Genomic DNA, 21,785 nt, shown 5'->3' with positions numbered 1-21,785 from the left:
TAAGAAATTATAAAGTAGTGTTTGAATATTTAATAATGTTCAGTGTTGTTATATATCAAATGAAATTGTTCTTCTGATCGTATTAATTTTTCCTTCATTTTTTTTGTTTTATTTTGGGTTTTTTTACATCTTTATTGGAGTGTAATTGCTTTACAATGGTGTGTTAGTTTCTGCTTTATAACAAAGTGATTTAGTTATACATATACATATGTTCCCTTATCTCTTCCCTCTTGCGTCTCCCTCCCTCCCACCCTCCCTATCCCACCCCTCTAGGTGGTCACAAAGCACCGAGCTGATCTCCCTGTGCTATGCGGCTGCTTCCCACTAGCTATCTACCTTATGTTTGGTAGTGTATATATATCCATGCCTCTCTGTCGCTTTGTCACAGCTTACCCTTCCTGCTCCCCATATCCTCAAGTCCATTCTCTAGTAGGTCTGTGTCTTTATTCCTGTCTTACCCCTAGGTTCTTCATGACATTTTTTTTTCTTAAATTCCATATATATGTGTTAGCATACGGTATTTGTCTTTCTCTTTCTGACTTACTTCACTCTGTATGACAGACTCTAGGTCTATCCACCTCATTACAAATAGCTCAATTTTGTTTCTTTTTATGGCTGAGTAATATTCCATTGTATATATGTGCCACATCTTCTTTATGCATTCATCCGATGATGGACACTTAGGTTGTTTCCATCTCCGGGCTATTGTAAATAGAGCTGCAATGAATATTTTGGTACATGACTCTTTTTGAATTATGGTTTTCTCAGGGTATATGCCTAGTAGTGGGATTGCTGAGTCATATGGTAGTTCTATTTGTAGTTTTTTAAGGAACCTCCATATTGTTCTCCATAGTGGCTGTACCAATTCACATTCCCACCAGCAGTGCAAGAGGGTTCCCTTTTCTCCACACCTTCTCCAGCATTTATTGTTTCTAGATTTTTTGATGATGGCCATTCTGACTGGTGTGAGATGATATCTCATTATAGTTTTGATTTGCATTTCTCTAAAACTACAATGAGATATCATCTCACACCAGTCAAAATGGCCATCATCAAAATGTTTTTTTTTTTTTCCTGCAGTACGCAGGCCTCTCACTGTTGTGGCCTCTCCCATTGTGGAGCACAGGCTCCAGACGTGCAGGCTCAGCAGCCATGGCTCACGGGCCTAGCTGCTCCGCGGCATGTGGGTTCTTCCCGGACTGGGGCACGAATCCATGTCCCCTGCATTGGCAGGCGGACTCTGAACCACTGCGCCACCAGGGAAGCCCCCTTCATTCATTTTTTAACTAAACTTTTTATTTTGAAATAATTGTAGATTCACATGTGATTTAAAGAAGTAGCACAGAGATTCTATATACCCTTTATTTCACCCCCCATTTAGTATCTTGCAAAGCTACACTTCAGTATCACAACCAGGATATTGACATTGATATCGTCAAAATACAGAACATTCCTATCACCACAGTATACCTTATTCTGCTCACGCCCACTTCCCCTCCCTCTCTTCTTTTTTTTAAATTAATTTGTTTATTTTTAGTTAATTAATTTTTTTGGCTGTGTTGGGTCTTCGTTTCTGTGTGAGGGCTTTCTCCAGTTGCGGTGGGCGGGTGCCACTCCTCATCGCGGGGCGTGGGCCTCTCACTGTTGCGGCCTCTCCCATTGCGGAGCACAGGCTCCAGATGGGCAGGCTCAGTAGTTGTGGCTCGCGGGCTTAGTTGCTCCACGGCATGTGGGATCTTCCCAGACCAGGGCTCGAATCCATGTCCCCTGCATTGGCAGGCAGATTCTTAACCACTGAGCCACCAGGGAAGCCCCCCCACCCCTTCTTAACTCTTGGAAACCACTAATCTATTCTCCATTTCTGTAATTTTGTCATTTTAGGCGTGCCCTATAAATGGAATCATACAGTATGTAACCCTTTGGAATTGACCTTTTTCTCTGGAGACTGATCCAGGTTGTTGTGTGTATCAATAGTTCATTTCTTTTTGTTGCTGAGTAGTAGTTAGCAATGGTGGTATTGGATAGACCACATTTTGCGTAACCATTAACCCACTGAAAGACATCTGGGTTGTTTCCAGTTTTTGGCTATTAGAAATAAAGCTGCTCTAAATATAAACATTCATGTACAGGTTTTGGTGTGAACACATGTCTTCATTTCTCTATGGTAAATATCCAGGAGCACGGTAGCTGGTTGTATGGCAGTTGCATCTTTAGTTTTTAAAGAAACTGTCACACTGTTTTCCAAAGTGACTATTCCGTTTCCATCAGCGGTGGAAGTGGATCTGTATGGGTGATCTAACTTTCTCTTCATCCTTGCTAGCCCTTGGTGGTTTTTATTTTAATTAATTAATTAATTAATTTTTTTCTTTGGTGGTTTTTAAATTTTAGCCTTTCTAATAGGAATGTAGTGATATCTCATTGTGGTTTTAATTCTCATTTTCATAAAGATTAATAATGTTGAACATTTTTTCACATGCTTATTTGCCATCTGTATGTTCTCTTTGTTGAAATGTTCTTCATGTCTTTTGCCCATGTTCTAGTTGGATTTTTTTCTTTTGAGTTTTAAGAGTTCTTTATATATTTCAGATACTAATCCTTTGTTGGCTCTTCTGTTTGCAAACATTTTCTTCCAGTCTGGCTTATCTTTTCATCCTCTAACAGTGTCTTTTGCAGAGCAGAAGTTTTTAAGCTTGTAAGTCCAGTGTATCAGTTTTTGCCTATATGGATTGTGCTTTTGGAGTCAAGGCTAAGTAAGACCTCTTTGCCTAGTCCCAGATCTTGAATATTGTTCTTTTTTCTTTTTTCTAAAATTTTAATCATTTTATGTTTTCCATTTAAGTCTGTGATCCATTTTGAGTTAATTTTGTATAATGTGTGTATGTTTGGGTATCCCTGAGGCCACTCTTAGGCTCAATTATTTGCTAGAACTCAGAAAAGCTGTTATACTAGTGGTTACGGTTTTTTTTTTTTACAGTGAAAGGATACAGATTTAAATTAGTAGTAGAAAAAGAAGCAAAGGACAAGGTCCAGGAGACAGCAGGTCCAAACTTCCAGTTGTCCTCTCCCAGTGGAGTTGTGTGGACAGTGATTAATTCTCTCAGAAGTGGTGTGTGATACCACATACAGAGTGTTGCTCACCAGGCGAGGTCATCCAAGCCTTGGTGTCCAGGATTTTTACTGTGGGTAGGTTATGTTGGTATGGTTGACTGCCTTTGTGGCTGACCTTAGGCTCCAGCCCTTGAGAAGTCAAGCTGATATTACATGGTTCAAGGCTCCAAACATATATCACATTATTAGCATGGACTATATGGAGTCACACAAGGTCCCCAGGTAAACAAAGACATTCTCATTAGGCAGGATATTTCAAGGGTTTAGTGGTTGCATCTTAGGAGCCAGACAAGGGCCAAACCTTTCTTGGAATGCGCAGAGTGTGGAAAACTAAGACATGCTGATCCTTTCTGCACAGTGTGAGATTTTTAGATTAAGGTTCGTTTTCTTTGCCTAATAAATCTTGAAACCAGAATAATTCCCACTTTATTCTTTTTTTTCCCACTTTATTCTTTTTTCAAACTTGTTTTAGCTATTCTGGTTGCTTTGCTTTTCTATATAAGTTTTAGAATAATTCTGTCTATATTTACAAAAATCTTTCTGGGAATTTAATAGGAATTGTGTTGTCCATATATCAGTTTGGAGAGAATTGCCGTCTTTACTCTGTTGAGTCTTCTAATCCGTTAACATGGTATGTTTCTCCATTTATTTAGATCTTAATTTCATTCACCAGTATTGTATACTTTTCAACATACATGTCCAGTACATGTTTTGTTAGATTTATAGCTAAGTATTTCATTTTTGGAGGAGTGATTGTAAATGGCATTTAATTTTCCAATTTTGGTATCAATATGTTAATTGTATCTTGTGACATTGCTGAACTCTTTGGTTCTAGGAGGGGTTTTTGGGTATATTTCTTGGAGTTTTCTCTGTAGACAGTTATGTCATCTATAAGTAAGAATGTTTTTCCTTTTGATATCAGGGTAATACTAGCTTTATAAAATGAAATGGGAAGCGTTCCCTCCTATTTTCTGCAAGAGATTGTGTAGAATGGTGTTAATTCTTCTTTAAATGTTTATTAGAGTTCTTCATCTGGGCCTAGAAATTTACTTTTTATAGTTTAACATCATGAATTAAATTTCCTTAATAGTCATAGAACTACTCAAATTATTTTTCATGTTGGATGAGTCGTGGTAGTTTTTTTTTTTTTTTTGAGGAAGTAGTCCATTTTGTCTGTTGTCAAATTTGTGAATGTAGAGTTGTTCATAGCATTCTCTTACCTCTGATTTCTGCAGCCTCTGTAGTGGTATTTCCTCTTCCATTTCTGGTATTGGTTATTTGTGTCATCTTTCCTTTTTTATTTTTCAGTCTTGGTAGCAATTTGTCAATTTTATTGATCTTTTCAAAGAATCAGCTCTTTGTTTCATTAATTTTCTCTTGTTTTCTATGTTCAATTTCAGTGGTTTTTGCTCTTCATTATTTCTTTATTACTGCTTTGGGTTTATTTTGCTCCTTTTCTAAGTTCTTAAGGTGGGAGCTTAGATATTGATTTGAAACTTTCCTCTTAAGATGTATGCACTTAGTGCTATAAATTTGTCTCTCAGACAAGGTTTAGCTGTGATTCTCAAATTTTGATATTTTCTGTTTTCATTCAGTTCATTATATTTTCTTAATTTACCTTGAGACTTCCTCTTGACCCCAGGGTTATTTAGTAGCATGTTGTTTAGTTTTGAAGTGTTTAGAGATTTTTCTGGTAACTTTCTGTTATTAAGTTCTAGTTTAACTCCATTGTGGTCAAAAACATACTTTATGATTTTGTTTCTTTTAAATTTGTCAAGATTTCTTTTAGGTCTCAGCATATGGTCTATTTGGTATATGTTCTGTAAATGTCAATTAGATCCTATTGGTTGATGGTGTTGTTGATTTTTTTCTATATCCTTGATGATTTTCTGTTTAGTTGTTCAACTGTTGAGAAAGGAAGTATTAAAAGTCTTAACTATGATTGTGGATCTGTGCATTTCTTTTTTTAGTTTTATAAATTTTTGCTGCACATATTGCAGCTCTGTAGTTTGATGCATATGCAATTAGGATTGCTATGTATTCTTGGTGGATTGGCCCTTTTATTATTATATGGTGTCCTTCTATCTCTGGTAGTTTTTTTTTGTGCTGAAATCTACTTTATCTGATTTAATATAGCCTCTCCAGCTTTCTTTTGATTAATGTTTAAATGGTATGTTTTCTGTTCTTTTACTTTTAACTTGTCTGTGACATTATATTCAAAGTTAAATTGCTTGTAACAGCATACAGTTGGATTTGCTAGTCTCTGTCTTTTAATTGATATATTTAGACCATTTACATGTAATGTAATTATTGATGTATTAATATTCAGGTGTTCTGTTTGTTCTCTTTGTTTCTATTTTCATTTTCCTGCCTTCCTGTGGGTTACTTGAACAATTTTAGAATTCTACTTGGATTTAACCATAGTATTTTTAAGTGTATCTCTTCTAGTGGTTGGTTTAGGTATTACATTATGTGTTTTGTCATATATAATGTGGATATGTAATACAGATAACTTATATATACATAGTTTACCATTTTAACAGTTTGAGTGGAGTGTAGAAACATTATCTCCCTTTATATCCTTTTACCTACCCCATTTATAATAAAATTGTTTTAGCTCTTTCCTTTGCATATATTTATAACCATATCAGACAGTGTTATAATTTTTACTTCAACTATCAAACATAATTTGGGAAACTCAAGAGGAGACAGACAGCCTGTTGTATTTACTCACATTTTTGCTTCCTGTGCTCTTCCTTTGTGTTGCTCCACGGTTCCTCTTTATTGTTTCCATTTCGTTCAGAGAATTTCCTTTAGTCCTTCTTTTAAGATACATGTGCTGGTGACAGATTATCTTAATTTTTCCCCAACTGAGAATGTCTTGATTTCCCCTAGATTTCTGAAGGATAATTTCAGTAGGTATATAATTCTAGTTTGACAGTTCTTTTCTTTCAGTACTTGAAAAGTATCGTCACTTCTTTCTGGCCTCCATGGTTTCTAATGACAAATCTGCTCTCATTTTTCCCTGGCTACTTTCAAGATTTTTTTGTCTTCAGTTTTCAGAAATTTAATATCACATGTCTTTAGGTGGATTTCTTTTGGTTTTTCCTTTTTGGGATTTCACATGTCTTTAGGTGGATTTCTTTTGGTTTTTCCTTTTTGGGATTTGTACATGTTTTTGGGATTCAGCATCTTGAATCTGCAAGTTTATGTCTCTTGCCAAATATTGGAAGTTTTCAGCCATTATTGTCTTTGAGTACTTTTTTAGCCTCTTCCTCTTTTATTCTAGGACTCTGATGGCACAGATTGTAAATCTTTTGTTATTGTCCTGACGCTGTGTCCTTTTTTGTTTGTTTGATTGTTTTTCCTTCTGTTTTTCGTTTGTTGTTCATGTTAGGTAATTTTTATTGTTCTGTTTTCCACTTCACTAATATTTTTCTTTTGTCCACTCCATTCTGCTGTTGAGCCTATCTGCTGAGATTTTTATTTCTATTGCATTTTTCAGTTATAAATGTTTAATTTTGGTCCTCATTTATATCTTCTGTTTCTTTGCTGAGACCTTTTGTGTGTGTGTAGATGCTTTCTGTTTTGTTATTTGTTTTAGGCATTGTTTAGGCATGTTCAGTTGTTCATTGAAGCGATTTTATGATGATTCCTTTAAAATGTTTGTCGGAGAATTCTAACAATTCTGTTACCATGGTGTTGGCATCTATTGATTTTCTTTTTTTCATTCAGTTTGGGAACTTACTGTTTCTTGTGTATGATAAATGATTTTCATTTGAAACTTGGAGAATTTTGTTTGTTACGACATTCTGGATTTAAATTATTTACTACATAATAAATATTGTTTTTATTTATACATTTATTACATGTTTTATAAATGTAAACTATATTTACATCTAAGTAAACATAATAAAAATTTTACAAATATTAATTACTTTATATATTTAAATTTTTCCATTAGACAGTGTTGTTAGATACTGCTTGAGCATGTGAAGTGGGGAAAGGCACTGTATCCTTACTGCCAGGTGGAGTTAGAAGTCCAGGTTCTCCCCTTGGCTTCTGTTGACATCTGAGAAGTTTGGAGGGGGTGCGTTACTGCTGGGTGGAGGTGGTGAGTCTGGTTTTCCATATCATCATCACTGACACCACCATGTGAGTGGCCTCACGACTGCTGGGTGATGGTGAATGTCTAGACTTTCTATTAGTCCTCCTCTAACATAACGTGTGTGTGGGGGGGAGGTGGGGGGTGGAGGGGAGGGGGCTTCAGACTGCCAGACGGGGATGAAAGTTCTGTCTCTTTACCTGGACTTCTTTGATACTACCCTGGTGGGGTTATTGGAATATATTGTTACAACTTGGCAAGGTTGGAAGTCTAGGCTCCCCACTTGATTTTCGTTGGTGTGGGTGCAGGTAGGGCTGCAGTTTTTTCTGTGATATTTGCCTCGAGAAGAGTGGTTACTGTCTAAAAATCATCTGTCTTGTTAGGCTTCCTCTTTCTTGGTCTGTTGACTAGGGAGAACACGCTTTTGTTGGGACTTTCTTGGCTGTGCCCTTTGGTTCTTCTGGTTGCTGGCTTTTCCAGCTCCAAGTCTGGAAGGTACGAGACAAAAAGAAAACACAAGGAGTTCACCACCATCTTGTTGCTTGGGTCCTGAGACCACTAGTTGGTCTGCCTTCTTCTCTCCAACTTTGAATTATATCTCGTTTTATATATAACGTCCAGAGCTTTTAGTTACACTTAGTGGTAAGTATAGAGAAGAGTATCTTTTTTCCATCTTCTTACTGTCGTTTTAATGACTGTTAAAAAAATCTTATTTAACTATTACTATCTGTCATAACTTTGCTAGCAATTGCATAGAATATTGATTTCATTATGGTCTTGCAAATAGTATCAGTTGACTAAAACATACAACTCAAGGAAAGTAAGGAAATATATGCAAGGTGGTGCAGGGATAGGTAAATAGGAAGGTGAATTACAAAAAAACCCCCATATTATGTGACAAATACTCTTCTTTTATTAAATTGAAAAGTGAAAAGAATTTAAATATATAGTGCTTCTGTTTCTTTAACTTTCTTTTTACCTTCCCTAAATTTAAGATTTTATATCCTTTTTCCACAGCCTTATTTAGTTTGTGAATGAATACTCTTAAAACTATTGATTTTATTGTAAATTTGTTCAAGTATTATTCATATTTGGACCCTTGGGATAAAGTTGACAGGCTAATTGACAGTTGTATAGTGGAGTTTTCTACTTAACTGATCTGAAATAGCATTTTAGTATAGTATTTTATGTGCATTACTTTTGAAGTTGATGTCAGAGTTTTGAGAAAAAGTTGATACACTAAAGAAAGAATTAGATTTCAGTAAGGAAGTAGAAACTAAACCAAACAAATTTAGTTTTCTCTAAATGCAAAAATTTATTATCTTAAAAAAAATTGCTTTTAAGGGCATTACTTTCAGTGAGAGACTGATGATAATCCTTAAGTATTTAAGAAAATGCCTCTTTATATAGATATATTTTTTTCAAGCTTTTGATTATACTAATGGAATATTTTCTTAAGCTATAAGTGGTAGTAGAATTATTTTCTTTTGGTGTTAGTCATAGTGTTAGAATTGGATGGGTCTTTAGAGATAATATAATTAATTAGACCATTATATAAATGAGTAAACTAGTTCTCAAAAAATGAAATGACTACTCTTATCAATATGGTGATTTGGAGCTTAAGCTTTGGTTAAACCTGTTATCGGTTAATTATCTGTGCAACCTTGAATAATTTCTCATTTCTTTGAGCCTCAGATTTTTCATCTCCAAATTGGAGATAATGACTTTTCAAAATGTCTTATGAAGATTTAATAATATGACTTTTAAATTGCTTAGTGCAGTTTCTTTGTATTACCATCATTACTTTAAAAGTGATTCTTGTTCTCCTTCCCTGCTCCCTAAAACAGTGATACTTCTGTTGCCACCCTCACAGCTTTGTACCTACAACCCTGCTTTTACTTTGGGTTAATTATTTGTATCATAGTATAGGGACTGGTATGTACTGGGTGCTCAATAGTGTTCAATGAAACAATGCATAAATACACACACACACTTGCAGTTAAGGTTCTTGTTTTAACCTACTTTTGTACTTGATATTTACGAGCTTAGAGCCTCTTTGATGTTTCCCCAGAGAGATGAACGCCCTGTGTTGCGTTACCAAAACTTGTATATTTTCAAAAGTTAACACTCTTCATTTTCTAGCTTCTGGAATTCTGTTGTAATCTTTTGTTGTTGACAGTCCTATATTGTTCATTGTCATGAGCTTCCACTTTATTACTTTTCTGTTATTTCAGTGGGTCTTGTGAGGGAGAGAATATAACTTTCTGAACTCAGGCAATGATCTTAAACAAGAAAATTTGTCATATAAATATAAATGAAAAAAAATGAAGAGAAAAAGAACTATAAAATGATTGTAAAACTTTTCCTTAATGTCAACTACTGTGTGTATTTCTTCTACTCCCCAACCCTGATTTTAAAAAGGTGAAAAATGCACATTTAAAAAAGCATAAAGATTAATATAATTTTAAAAACAAATTTGTATTTCAAGTATTAAATTTATGGTCTTTGAAAATTTGAACTCATAGAATTAAATAGAGAAAAAGTTAAATCTCCCTTTATTTTCTCTCTTCAAGTCCTTGCTTTGTTTTCAGAGGTCATAAGTGTTATTAGTGTGTTGCATGTTCTTCCACATCTTTTGCTCTGCATTTATTTACATACATAGAGGTTTTAAAATAAAACTGGATCATCCCATATATGCTTTGTGATAGGCTTTTTTTTTTTATCTTCTCTGAATTGGAGTTCTTAAAAAAAATTTTTATCACTGAGATACGAGTCACATGACCTAATCTACGTCACTTGAGGCTCCTAGAATTGCTCTCTTCTCCAAGGAGATCCACCACTGAGATAAGCCAAGGACTAGGTTTGACCCAGGAGTTTGAGAGTAAGGCAGGATTTCATGGGGGCCTACTTTTTGATGTTTTGGAAGTAACTCACAGAATGAATGAAAGTCCTCCTGCCAGCTTACAACAGATGACCCAAACAACAGATCACAGAATACAACAAGCCTACTCTTTCTATTAGATATATAGATTTCTGTAGCACACATACCAACCTAAGTACTTTTTAAAAACACATGTTTATTTTGAAATTTAATACATGATATAAAGACAGCATTTCAAAATAGTAAGGAAGGATTAAGCCTGAAAAAAGTGTTAATAGATACTGACCTCAAACTGTAAGAAAATTAAATTTGAAATGGAGCAAAGAACTAATGATTTCTTTTAAAAATCATCAAAGTACTAGGAAATAGGAAATTTATTTTATATTTTTACATTAAATATATTCTTAAGCCACACAACACAGACTTTAATAGAAATTCAAAAATTTTGAACACTGATAAAAGATATTAAATAAAAAAGGGGACATACTAGGAATAAATGTTTGTAATCAAATTAACAAGAAACTAATATCTATATTATTTAAAGAGTTCCTACAAATAAGGATAATGCCCCCAAATAGGTGTTTATCTATGAAAATTTTAAATATTTCATAATTTAAAAATTTCATAGATAAAAGAAATAAACAATTCATGTAAAAAGTACAAATGGCCAATAAACATCAAAAAGATGATCAAACTCAGTCATAGTGAAGTGAAAGTCTAGACAGTGAGATACTGCTTTTCACTAGCAAAATTGCCCCCTTTTCCATAAAAATAGACTGTAATATCCAGGATCTGAGCAAAGATGGGAAAAATAGTACTCTAATAACTAGGATATGTAGTCAGCCTTTATAGGGGGCAATTTGGCAATGCTAACTAACAGCTATATAACTGTTAACCATGTTCTAGGCACTTATACATGTTAACTCTTAACCCTCACAACAGCCCTCTGATAGGGAAAGTGAGGTCAACCTTTAAGTAACACTTAGAGGTTAAATTACTTACCTATAAATAATGTATGTAAAGTGTATATATCCTTGATTCAGCACACACACAGCTGAACAAAGATAATATGTACAAGAATATCCACTGTAACACTGTTGAGTGAAAAATTAGAACTCCAGGTGTCAGTAGGGAAATGGTTAAATATATCACGGTGTATTCAGTTAATTAGGTAGCTACATATGTACTAACCTAGAAATATATTCAAGCGAATTTCCAACTTAAGATAGCAAACTAAACACAGTTCTCTAATTCTGTTCCTTTCTGAAATCGCACTAAAAGTCAGGAAAAAAAATTAAAAAACAAAACAAAACCCAAAACAACCATATGATGACAGGGGGAAAAAGAGAAAACAACAGTAAAATTCTGGGAGCTATAAGTCAGAACAATACAAATTTTCTTAGCAGATCCCAAGAGCTAAATCTGAAACCAGCAGCAGAGAAATTCGGAACAAACTGTCAATATATATTATTAAAAATCCTCAAAAATGCTCAGGAACTGGTAGTATCAGACTTGCTACATTTCTCCACCATATAGTAACAGTTTTTCCCCTTTCTATATTCTGTTCTTTGGATGCAAGTCAGAGGGGAAGGATTAAACTCCACCTCCTGGAAGAGGAAGTATCTGAATTTAATACTTGGAATTATTCTTTAAGGCATACTTGTCCCTTCTCTCCTACTTATTTATCTATTCAATAATTTATATATATCAATATGGGCCCATATATACACATACTTATTTTTTAATTAAATTTCAGAATTTATTAGAATTTTACCAATTTTTCCATCAGTGACCATCTGTTCCTAATGTCTATTCAGGATACCACACTAATGTTTCCTTAATTTCCTCTGGTCTGTCACAGGTTCTTACTTTTTCCTTGTTTCTCATAACCTTAACAGTTTTGAGGAGGACTGGTTAGGCATTTTATAGAATGTCCCTCAAACTGGATTTGTCTGCTGTTTTCTCCTGATTAGACTGAGACTGTACTTTTGGGGAATAATATACTACAGGTGCTCGTAGCATATCAAGGGGTACATGATATTCACATGATATCATTGGTGATGTTTACTTTGATTATTTAGTTAAGATGTGTTTGCAAGATTTCTCTGCTATAGGACTATTGTTTTACCCTCTTCATATTCTACTGTTTGGAAGCAAGTCACTAAGTCCAGCCCAAACTCAAAATGGGGGTGGGGGTACAGAGTTTTACATCCTGGAGGGAAAAATATCTACGTACGTTGTTTGGAATTCTGTCATAAGAAAGACTCAACTGTTTTCCCTCATTTATTTATTTATCCAATCATTTATTTATGTTAGTATGGACTGTGTATATTTATCTTTTGGGTTATTATCCAATAATATTTATTTTCTTGCTCAAATTATTCCACCTTTTGCCATTGGGAACTCTTTCAGGTTGACTCCTGTGACACTCTGTGCTCCATCCCCATCCTTTTGTTTTTTGAGCACTTCCTTTTGGGTAGTGTAAGGTGTTCCATGGTCATCTTATATCTTCCCTACTGTAGCCCTAGGATCAGCCATTTCTCCAAAGATCCCTGGTTCTTTTTACTGGAGAATAGTATTTAGAAACCGAGATCTGGGTGCCGGGAGTGCTTGTTACCGCTGGGGTGTTATTGCTTCTACACCGTCACGGAGGCAGAACTAGGTTATATGGTATGTATACTCGCCTGTGTATACATGCATATCTATAATTATTTCTGTGTCTATTCATTCATAAGTATCCATATTAAGCTAAATGAGTTCATACTGATGACTCTGACTCTAATCCAGTATAGCAGAGCTCATTTTAGCTTTTTCCCCTTGTCTATAATTTCCCTTTCCAATAGTGAGATACCTCCACCATCTACCATCTATTTGCATAGTTATTCAGCCCTCAGTATACAAGTAAAGCAGGTTCGGAACTATTAACCCATATTCCCCTCTGTTAGTTTCCTAGGGCTGCCATAACAAATTACCACAAACTGGGTAGCTTAAAACAGCAGAAGTATATTTTCTCACAGTTTTGGAGACTACAGGTTCAAAATCAAGGTATCGACAAGGATATGTTTCCTTCAAAGGCTCTAGGGACAAGTCTTCCTTAATTGCCGCTTCTAGCTTCTGGTGGTTACTGGCAATCCTTGGCATTCTTTGGTTTGTGGCATGATAGTTTTCATGTCTGCCTCCTTTACGTGGCCGCCTTCTCTAGGTCTCCTCTGTGTCTTCAGATATCTCTTTCTCTCTTTCCTTATAAGGACACTGATCATTGGATTTAGGGCCCGCCCATGTCCAGTATGACCTCATCTTAACTTGATTACATATGCAAAGACCCTACTTCAAAATAAGATCACCTTCACAGGTATTGGGGGGTTAAGATTTCAGTGTATCTGTGTGGGGCACACAGTTCAATCCACAGCACTCTATTACATCTATGTGGTTAAATAGAGAGCCATAAAATTTTTAGAGAGTAATTTGATCTAAGTAGAGTTGAAAATCAAGCAGGAAACTACTTTGAAGGCTTAAAAAAATGTATTATTAGCTATTTGGTCTCGTAACTGAACTATAAAAATTAACTTTTTTTGAGGATAGAGTGATGTGGGAAGGATACAGATCTGGAGATTTAAAAATTGTAGAATGGATGCTCTGGGGGGTTTTTTTAGTGCTATTACAAAGCTGTTTGCTTTAAGCAAATCATACTCTCTGCTAACTTTGTTCCTGTGTTATGACTTCTCAAAAATTTACTTGAGGTTCAGAGATAAATTCTTTGGCTTTTTGAAGCTTTGTCTTAGAAACTTGGTACTAATAATCTTTTTATAGTCAGTTACTTCAACCTCCATAGAATATTATGGTATTAATCTGGGTCCAGCTGGGAATTTTCTTTCCTCAGTTCAGCCAGGGAGAGCTTAAAAAAAAATTCCCCTCTCTCCCCCCAGACTAGGCCACGCAGTGTCAGGGCTGGGATACTGCATTTTCATAATGACTGGCTGAAGAACTGAGAATATCTCATTGAGAATATGACTATAATGGTGTCTTTTTTATAATCTCCAGAAACTCTTTGATTCTGCTGTGTATTATTATATATAATTACTCACCTTTTCTATTGCTGTTCAGAAAACTGCTTCTTTTTATTCTTTGAATTAATTTAAAACTATTTGTGTTAACAGCAAATATCACTGCTTTTCTCACTGGATAATTCATCAGGTGTTAAATGCAAGTCCCTATAATTTTTTAGGGATGAAGAGTATGATTCTCACTTTCTTCTTGAATTGGGCTGATGTGAAGATATTATTTTTATTTATTTATTTATTTTTGGCCTTCCATTAGATCTTGCCATTACCTCCAAGTTGAACTCCCAACTCCTTTCCCTGCTAGTTTTTTAATTAATACATAAAACAATGAGTGATTTTACTGGTATGTTACAGAGCACTATACAAAATATTCTAATGGACAAAGAATCCATTGAGTTCAAGGCGTGATCATAGTAGGTAATGTTATTTAGAGGCTACTCTATGTGGATAAAGCAGTGTCAGAATTTGAAGACAAAGGGCAAGTAGGGAAAGAGTTCTAGGAAAGGATGATAAGTATAACAATGGTGCATGAAAATAAGATGGAGTAGTAGGACTCTGGGAGACTGACAATAAATAATAGAAACTTGAGGCTCCTGTGGAAAATGAATCAGAATTATGGTTTGAATGACAGTGCCGGTAACGAATGACTTTGATTACATTTATTTATTGACTGTCAGGAGAGGTGAAGGGTACTCCTGTTTAAAAAAAAAAATCAATTATTTAAGAGTGTTATCTAAAAATAGGGAATAATTTTAGCAGGCATATTAAAGATTATTTATTTAGAACAAAAGCTTAGGGTGTTTGCTGATACAACACTTGATTCCAATTAGTGTAGTTTTCTTTCCTGAATATATGTCTTTCTGAAGTTCTCATGATTTCTGCTTCATAGGAGCTATTTACCATCTCTGTTCTTTGGTAAGTTTCCTGAGTCATCTAATTTGTAATCTTTGCTTTTCCTTGTTGGATTTGCTACATGCCATATCTGTTTAATGTAAAGGTCTCAGGGAAATAACCATTGTAGAGGATTATTGAATATTGAAAATAGCCTTACATTAGAATATAACTAATAGGTTGTATTTATAACATAATGTCAGCATTAAAACATGCTGTGTATTAGATTATTTCATATCAGTGTCGTGTATACTTTATACATATATCTATATACACACTTATATATGCTTTACATACTTTGGTCTTTGATTACATAAATCTTTTTGTCATCCACTTATCATAGGTCTATAAAGTATTTATTTTTCTCATTTATAAAATTAAACAAACCTATCCTTATTAAATTCTAAACATAATAGAATAACCTAAAAAGTGTTCATCTCCTTTGTACTAAACCCCCAGTTGAGAATTACAATGGTGTAAAATTATATTAATTTTAAATAATATACATGAAATTTGGACCTGTTACCAAATATAATTTGAGTTTGTTTTAGAATGTATCTGCAGAATATTTTAGTTAACTGCCTTTAACTCTGTTACTGTTAATATTTGTCTTGGAGGAGGGTATATATTCCTACTTGATTTCTGAGGCTGTGGCATGAAGTGCTATATTATTTTGGTTTGCTGTGACAATTTTTAGCTGAAATGTGTGAATTCATTTGAATTCTTAAAAGACTGATTATTGTAAAAATCTCAATACATGTAGCAAATAACTGCATGATTTACATACTACATGGGTTTATTAACAAAAACTTTTAATGTAACTTATCACAATTTACGTAATATACTTGATACAATATATGCATTCACAGCTATTGTAAATTACTGTCATTTCCTTTCTGAAGATATTCAAGGTAGTTTATGGAAAACAATCGTATAGAGCTGTGTGATTCAATATGGTAGCCACTAGTAACATGGGGGTATTGAGTGCTTGAACTATGCCTGGTCCAAATTGAGATGTAAGCTGCACACTGGATTTGAATATTTTGTATTAAGAAAAGAATATAAAATATCTCATTAATACTTTTTAATATTGATTACATAATGATATACTATTTTAGATACAGTGGGTTAAATAAAAGGTATTATTTTTAAAATAAATTTATTTATTTATGGCTGCGTTGGGTCTTCGTTGCTGTGCGTGGGCTTTCTCTAGTTGCGGCAAGCGGGGGCTACTCTTCATTGTGGTGCGCAGCCTTCTCATTGCGGTGACTTCTCTTGTTGTGGAGCATAGGCTTTAGGTGCGCGGGCTTCAGTAGTGTGGCACATGGGCTCAGTAGTTGTGGCTCGCAGGCTCTAGCGCGCAGGCTCAGTAGTTGTGGTGCACGGGCTTAGTTGCTCTGCGGCATTTGGGATCTTCCCGGACCAGGGCTCGAACCCGTGTCCCCTGTGTTGGCAGCCATATTCTTAACCACTGCACCACCAGGGAAGTCCCAATAAAAGATACTATTGAAGTTAGTTTTACCTTTTTTTTTATGTAGTTACTATAAAACTTAAAATTACAAATGTAGCTTGCATTATTATTTTTTAAAATAAATTTATTTATTTATTTTTGGCTCTGTTGGGTCTTCATTGCTGCACACAGGCTTTCTCTGGTTGCGGCACGCATGCTTCTTATTGCAGTGGCTTCTCTTGTTGCGGAGCACGGGTTCTAGGTGCGTGGGCTTCAGTAGTTGTGGCACGAGGGCTCAGTAGTTGTGGCTTGCAGACTCTAGAGCACAGGCTCAGTAGTTGTGGTGCACAGGCTTAGTTACTCCGTGTCACGTGGGATCTTCCCGGACCATGGACCAAACCTGTGTCCCCTGCGTTGGCAGGTGGAGTCTTAACCACTGCGCCACCAGGGAAGTCCCGCTTGCATTATATTTTTATTGGACATATTGGTATTGACAGTATAATTTGTAAAGGGTTTACTTTCAAAGATTTTACGAGTGTGTATATATGTTTATATATTTCCCAGTAGAAACAATATTGGCTTCTCAAAATAGCTACTGTCACCCGCTTAATATTTAATATAATAGAAATTTATATCCATAGCATTATGTCTATGATAAATTATATTCTACTGTCAGTCTGGGGCTACTAAGAGCATACTCCTTTCATCATTTTGACAGTGGTAAAAGCTTCACTGCAGTGGGATTGCCCTGGTTCCTTTGGCAAAGAGAAAGTTAAGGTTTCTGTGGTGAGATATAAATGTTTGGGTTAGGAAAGATTTTAGATTGGAGAATCCCTGAAATTCTGAAGAGTTCTGTTGCTCAGTTAAGGAATGGGGAAAAGGAATAATGTCAGTAATCCCTGCTGGAATTCTCCCATCAGGTGTGAGGTATAGGCCCTCAGACTTAATTAGGAGGAAGACGGAACATTATCCTGGAGTCTCACATAGCTGACTGCTAGACCAGTGGGTACCCACATGAAAGTGAGCAGGTAAAGAGTGTGATTGCACCAGTTTTTCATATGTAAAGTTTGGATGCAATTTCAGTTTTAGGAGGAAAAAGCCTATCTTGCCACAAGCCTCTGAAAGTTTTTCTTTGCAAATAACATTATGTTCATGTTATATAATTCAAATATTTAACCTGTAATAGTAAATTTTGAGTTCTTATTTATCTTAATGATTATTTATCTTTGTTTAAAAGACAATTATGGGCTTCCCTGGTGGCGCAGTGGTTGAGACTCTGCCTGCCGATGCAGGGGACACGGGTTCGTGCCCCGGTCCGGGAGGATCCCACGTGCTGTGGAGCGGCTGGGCCCGTGAGCCATGGCCGCTGAGCCTGCGCGTCCGGAGCTTCTGCTCTGCAACGGGAGAGGCCGCAACAGTGAGAGGCCCACGTTCCGCAAAAAAAAAAAAAAAAAAAAAAAAGACAATTATGGTTAAATGGTATACCTCTTTATACTAAATGTAAATTTAATTTTGGGGGTATAGATAAAAGTACATGAGTAAATTTTACTTAAATTCCATGATACATTAAGTAAACAGTACAGCTGTGAAGTAAGTCATCAAACCTTAAACAAACTAAAAGGTACTGTCTAGTTAGACCTTCACTTTCCCTCCCCCTTCTTTGCCCTATAGTACTGTATGCTTATAACTGATGTTCCAGTCGACGCTCTTTGGCCATTGCTAAATCCTCAAGGTATTCTGTGAATCATCTGGAAGAATAACATATTATTTTTAATTTTAATGTTGTGTTTTATTTTAATTATTTAAAAATTTTAAATTCACACATGAGTGTAGAATATATATTTATCACACAGACTCTAAATGCTCTAGGAATGATAAATATCCAGCTTTGTAAATGATATGACACAAATAAAGGTACCTTTCTATTCTTTGCTAACATACAGCTTTTAGAAGTTCATTTATTCACTTAATAAATATTTATTGAGTACTTTGTTTCAAAAACTGCAGAACTGCAGAGATCAACATGGAGAGGATTACATCAAAATCTCAGCAGGGGAGGAACTCTAGTACAGAAAAATATTCTAAAATTACCATTGAGTGATTTGCTTTTAGCCATGGTATTTTGAGATTTCAAATAATGCTAAATAAGAGTGTGAGATTTTTATATTTAATAAGTTGGAACACTAACATTAGCGGCACCACGTTTTAACTGTGGTAATTTGTTCATGGGGTGTCAGATTCCAGGGTGGGAGGAAGTAGATCTGTGACATAAGGATAGATGTGCCTGCAGAACTACCAAATTGTAACAGAAGCCACATCAGCAGATCACCAATTTCCTTCTTGGTTTTCTTTGCTGAGACCTGGAGGCCATGTATAAATAGCTGCCGCCGGCACAGAAAGGAGAGTTGCTCTTGAAGTATACAGCATTTGTTGTGTAGGGCATAACCTAGGTGTGGTCCCAGAGTTGAGTAATGAAGGAAGAAGCAAGAGGAGTATAGGACTGGGAGCAGAGGACCCTGAGGCTAGAAAAGAACTTAATTTTTGCTTAGACTTGGCTCTGTAACCTTCCACAGGGCGGTCTTCCTCTCCCGAATCACATGGTGCCTGAGAGGCAGGCTCACATTGCAGTTCTTTTAGTTTTTTAAATCTGAGCTCTTAAGTGTAGCTTCTAATAGTCTATTTGGGGCTAATTTTCAAGCATATTTATATATTTTACTAAAAAAGGGTACAAATAGAGTTAAATATTTTTCTTTGATAATTTCCAACTGCTAATTTGTATCAGAGATAATTTTCTTATCCAATTAACCTCATTTATTTCAAGTAGGAGGGACTGATAAAAATGGACTTCAATTTAATCATATCTTGATTAGTTAGTTGTTTTTACTAAGAAATAGTAGGACTGTTGAATAGTATAAATTTTGAGGTCATCCTGTGAGTATATGTCAGAAAGGAAGAAAAGTTAACATTTGGTGTATTGTCCTTATTTTATGAAGAAATGAAGGCCTTGTAATGTAAGGACTTGTTCAGTCATTTACTCAAGTAACCAATATTTATTATCTACTGTGTGTCAGGTCCTGTGCTAGTGGTTAGAATTAAACAGACATTTTCTGTGTTCATTGTATACATAAAGTCTAGTAGAGAAGACAAGACAGGAAATAATTATCATAAAATATGAGCAGTATGATAGGCAAAGTACACAGGGTAGGAGGACATTCCTAAATCCACTGGATTCAGGGAAGGACCCCTGGCAGAAGTGATGTTTAAGCTGAGGACCAAAAAGGTGAGTAAGAACTGACAGAGCGAAACAAGGCAGGAGAGTAGTCTAGGCTGAGAGGACAGCATGGTCAAAACTGGTGAGAGAACATTCTGAGGATGAATCAAGAGGAGAGCAAAACGGGATGCCAGGAGACCACTGGCATTGCAGGTGGGAGCCAATGATGACTTGTTCATAAAAAGAGACGGTAGGAAAGGAGAAAATTAGATGATTCAGGAGATAATTAGGCAATGAAAATCATACATTCTTTCTGTTATACAGCTGTATTGAGATATAATTTATATACCACGTAATTCACCCATTTAAAATGTACAACTCAGTGGCTTTTAGTATTATATTCAGAGTTGTATATATATCACCTGAATGAATTTTAGGACATTTTCATTACCCCAAAGAGAAACCCCACTCCCCTTAGCCATCACCCCCTCCTCCAACGACCCTATACCCCCTACCATAGGCAACCACTAATTTTGGAAGACATCATAAAAATTTCCCAAGGCTCTGTTTTCTTTGCTTGTGTATTTTATTACAGTGATTAGGTTTCATTAGTTTACTTTGCTAAATGGTTTCTTTAAAACACCTCATCTTGGGCTTCCCTGGTGGCGCAGTGGTTGGGAGTCCACCTGCCGCTGCAGGGGACGAGGGTTCGTGCCCCGGTCTGGGAGGATCCCACATGCCGTGGAGCGGCTGGGCCCATGAGCCATGGCCGCTGGGCCTGTGCGTCCGGAGGCTGCTCTCTGCAGCCGGAGAGGCCACAACAGTGAGAGGCCCGCGTACAGCAAGAAAAAAAACCCAAACACCTCATCTTAATGCAAAATATCCTCTTGTTCTTACTCTTGTTTTTTTTTCTTTTTTACAGAAAATATCAAACATATACTAAAGTAAAAAGAAGGCAAAATGGTAAAACCCACATGTACACAACACCAAATTTATACAATTGTAAATTTATAACACGTGGCAATCTTATTTCAGATATTCTGTGCTCACCCCCATACCTTAGGTGATATTTTCAAACAAATCAAGAGTTCCCCCTTAACCTTTTAATTACAATAGTAATAATATTTATTGAGCATTTACTATGTATCTATCATGATAAGAGGTTTGCATGATTGTTTCAGTTAATTCAAAAATAACATGTTGGGTACAATTCTATATCCATTTTATAGGCAAAGTAAATGATATTTTCTTAGACTGTTCTCTAACCTGTTTCCTTGCTTTATTAAGGTTCATTTCATTGGGGAATAATCTTATGTTGCTGCAACTTCATAGCTTTGGAACTTTCAGGACTCTGATGATGAGTACTTCCATAACATGACCTCCAGATATTACAGTGGATTAGTTGGTCTGTTGACCTTAACGTTAATAAGAGTATGTACCATAGATTTTTTTCAGTGTGAGGTTTTATACTTCTATACATGATTAAAAAATTTTTTCACTATAGAATCAAATATAATGAGGTCAAATATAATTATTTTCTCTTTACTGATGAAAAATAAACTTAGAGGACATTAATAACATCTGGGTTTATACAGTGGTTCATGTGGTGGAGCTGAGATTCTTCAAGTCTAACTCTAAAGCCCTGCGCTTAACCGCACTGTTAGATATCTGTTCTTGAAGGGAGAAACTAGAGAGGAAGAACTGAGAGGTGCAGTGTAGGATAGTATAGGTAATACTAGGCTGAGAAACAGGAGACCAGGATTCTCTTTTAAGATCTGTACTTGGTCAAGTAATTTAACCTTTATGGACTTAGTTCTTCATTTGCATATGGAAAGAGGTGAAGGGTTATACACAGAATACTTTTTTGCTTGTGAAATCAAATAAGTTCAAGGCAGTATTCAAAACAATTATGATTTATATTCTTTTGCAAACCAAATAACCCTTTTCCTTTGCTCCCCATCTCTACTTAATTTTCTTGTTAATCTTACCTTACTGCTTAAAATATTTCAATTTAAACATGGCATATAAGAACATTACAGCTGTAGTAAATTTGCAGAAATTAAAATTGTTTGTTGGAG

At 35.5% G+C, this 21,785-nt stretch overlaps 1 protein-coding gene across 3 annotated transcripts in view; it reads left to right on the top strand.

Annotated features, from left to right (window-relative positions):
• Window positions 1-21,785, top strand: part of CEP85L (centrosomal protein 85L) — a 154,065-nt gene that overhangs the window by 22,616 nt on the left and 109,664 nt on the right. The gene's annotated exons all lie outside the window — the stretch shown is intronic.

This window comes from Stenella coeruleoalba (assembly GCF_951394435.1).
Source record: "Stenella coeruleoalba genome assembly, chromosome: 12".
In the NCBI taxonomy this organism is placed as follows: Eukaryota; Metazoa; Chordata; class Mammalia; order Artiodactyla; family Delphinidae; genus Stenella; species Stenella coeruleoalba.
This window is presented reverse-complemented; position numbering and strand designations above follow the sequence as displayed.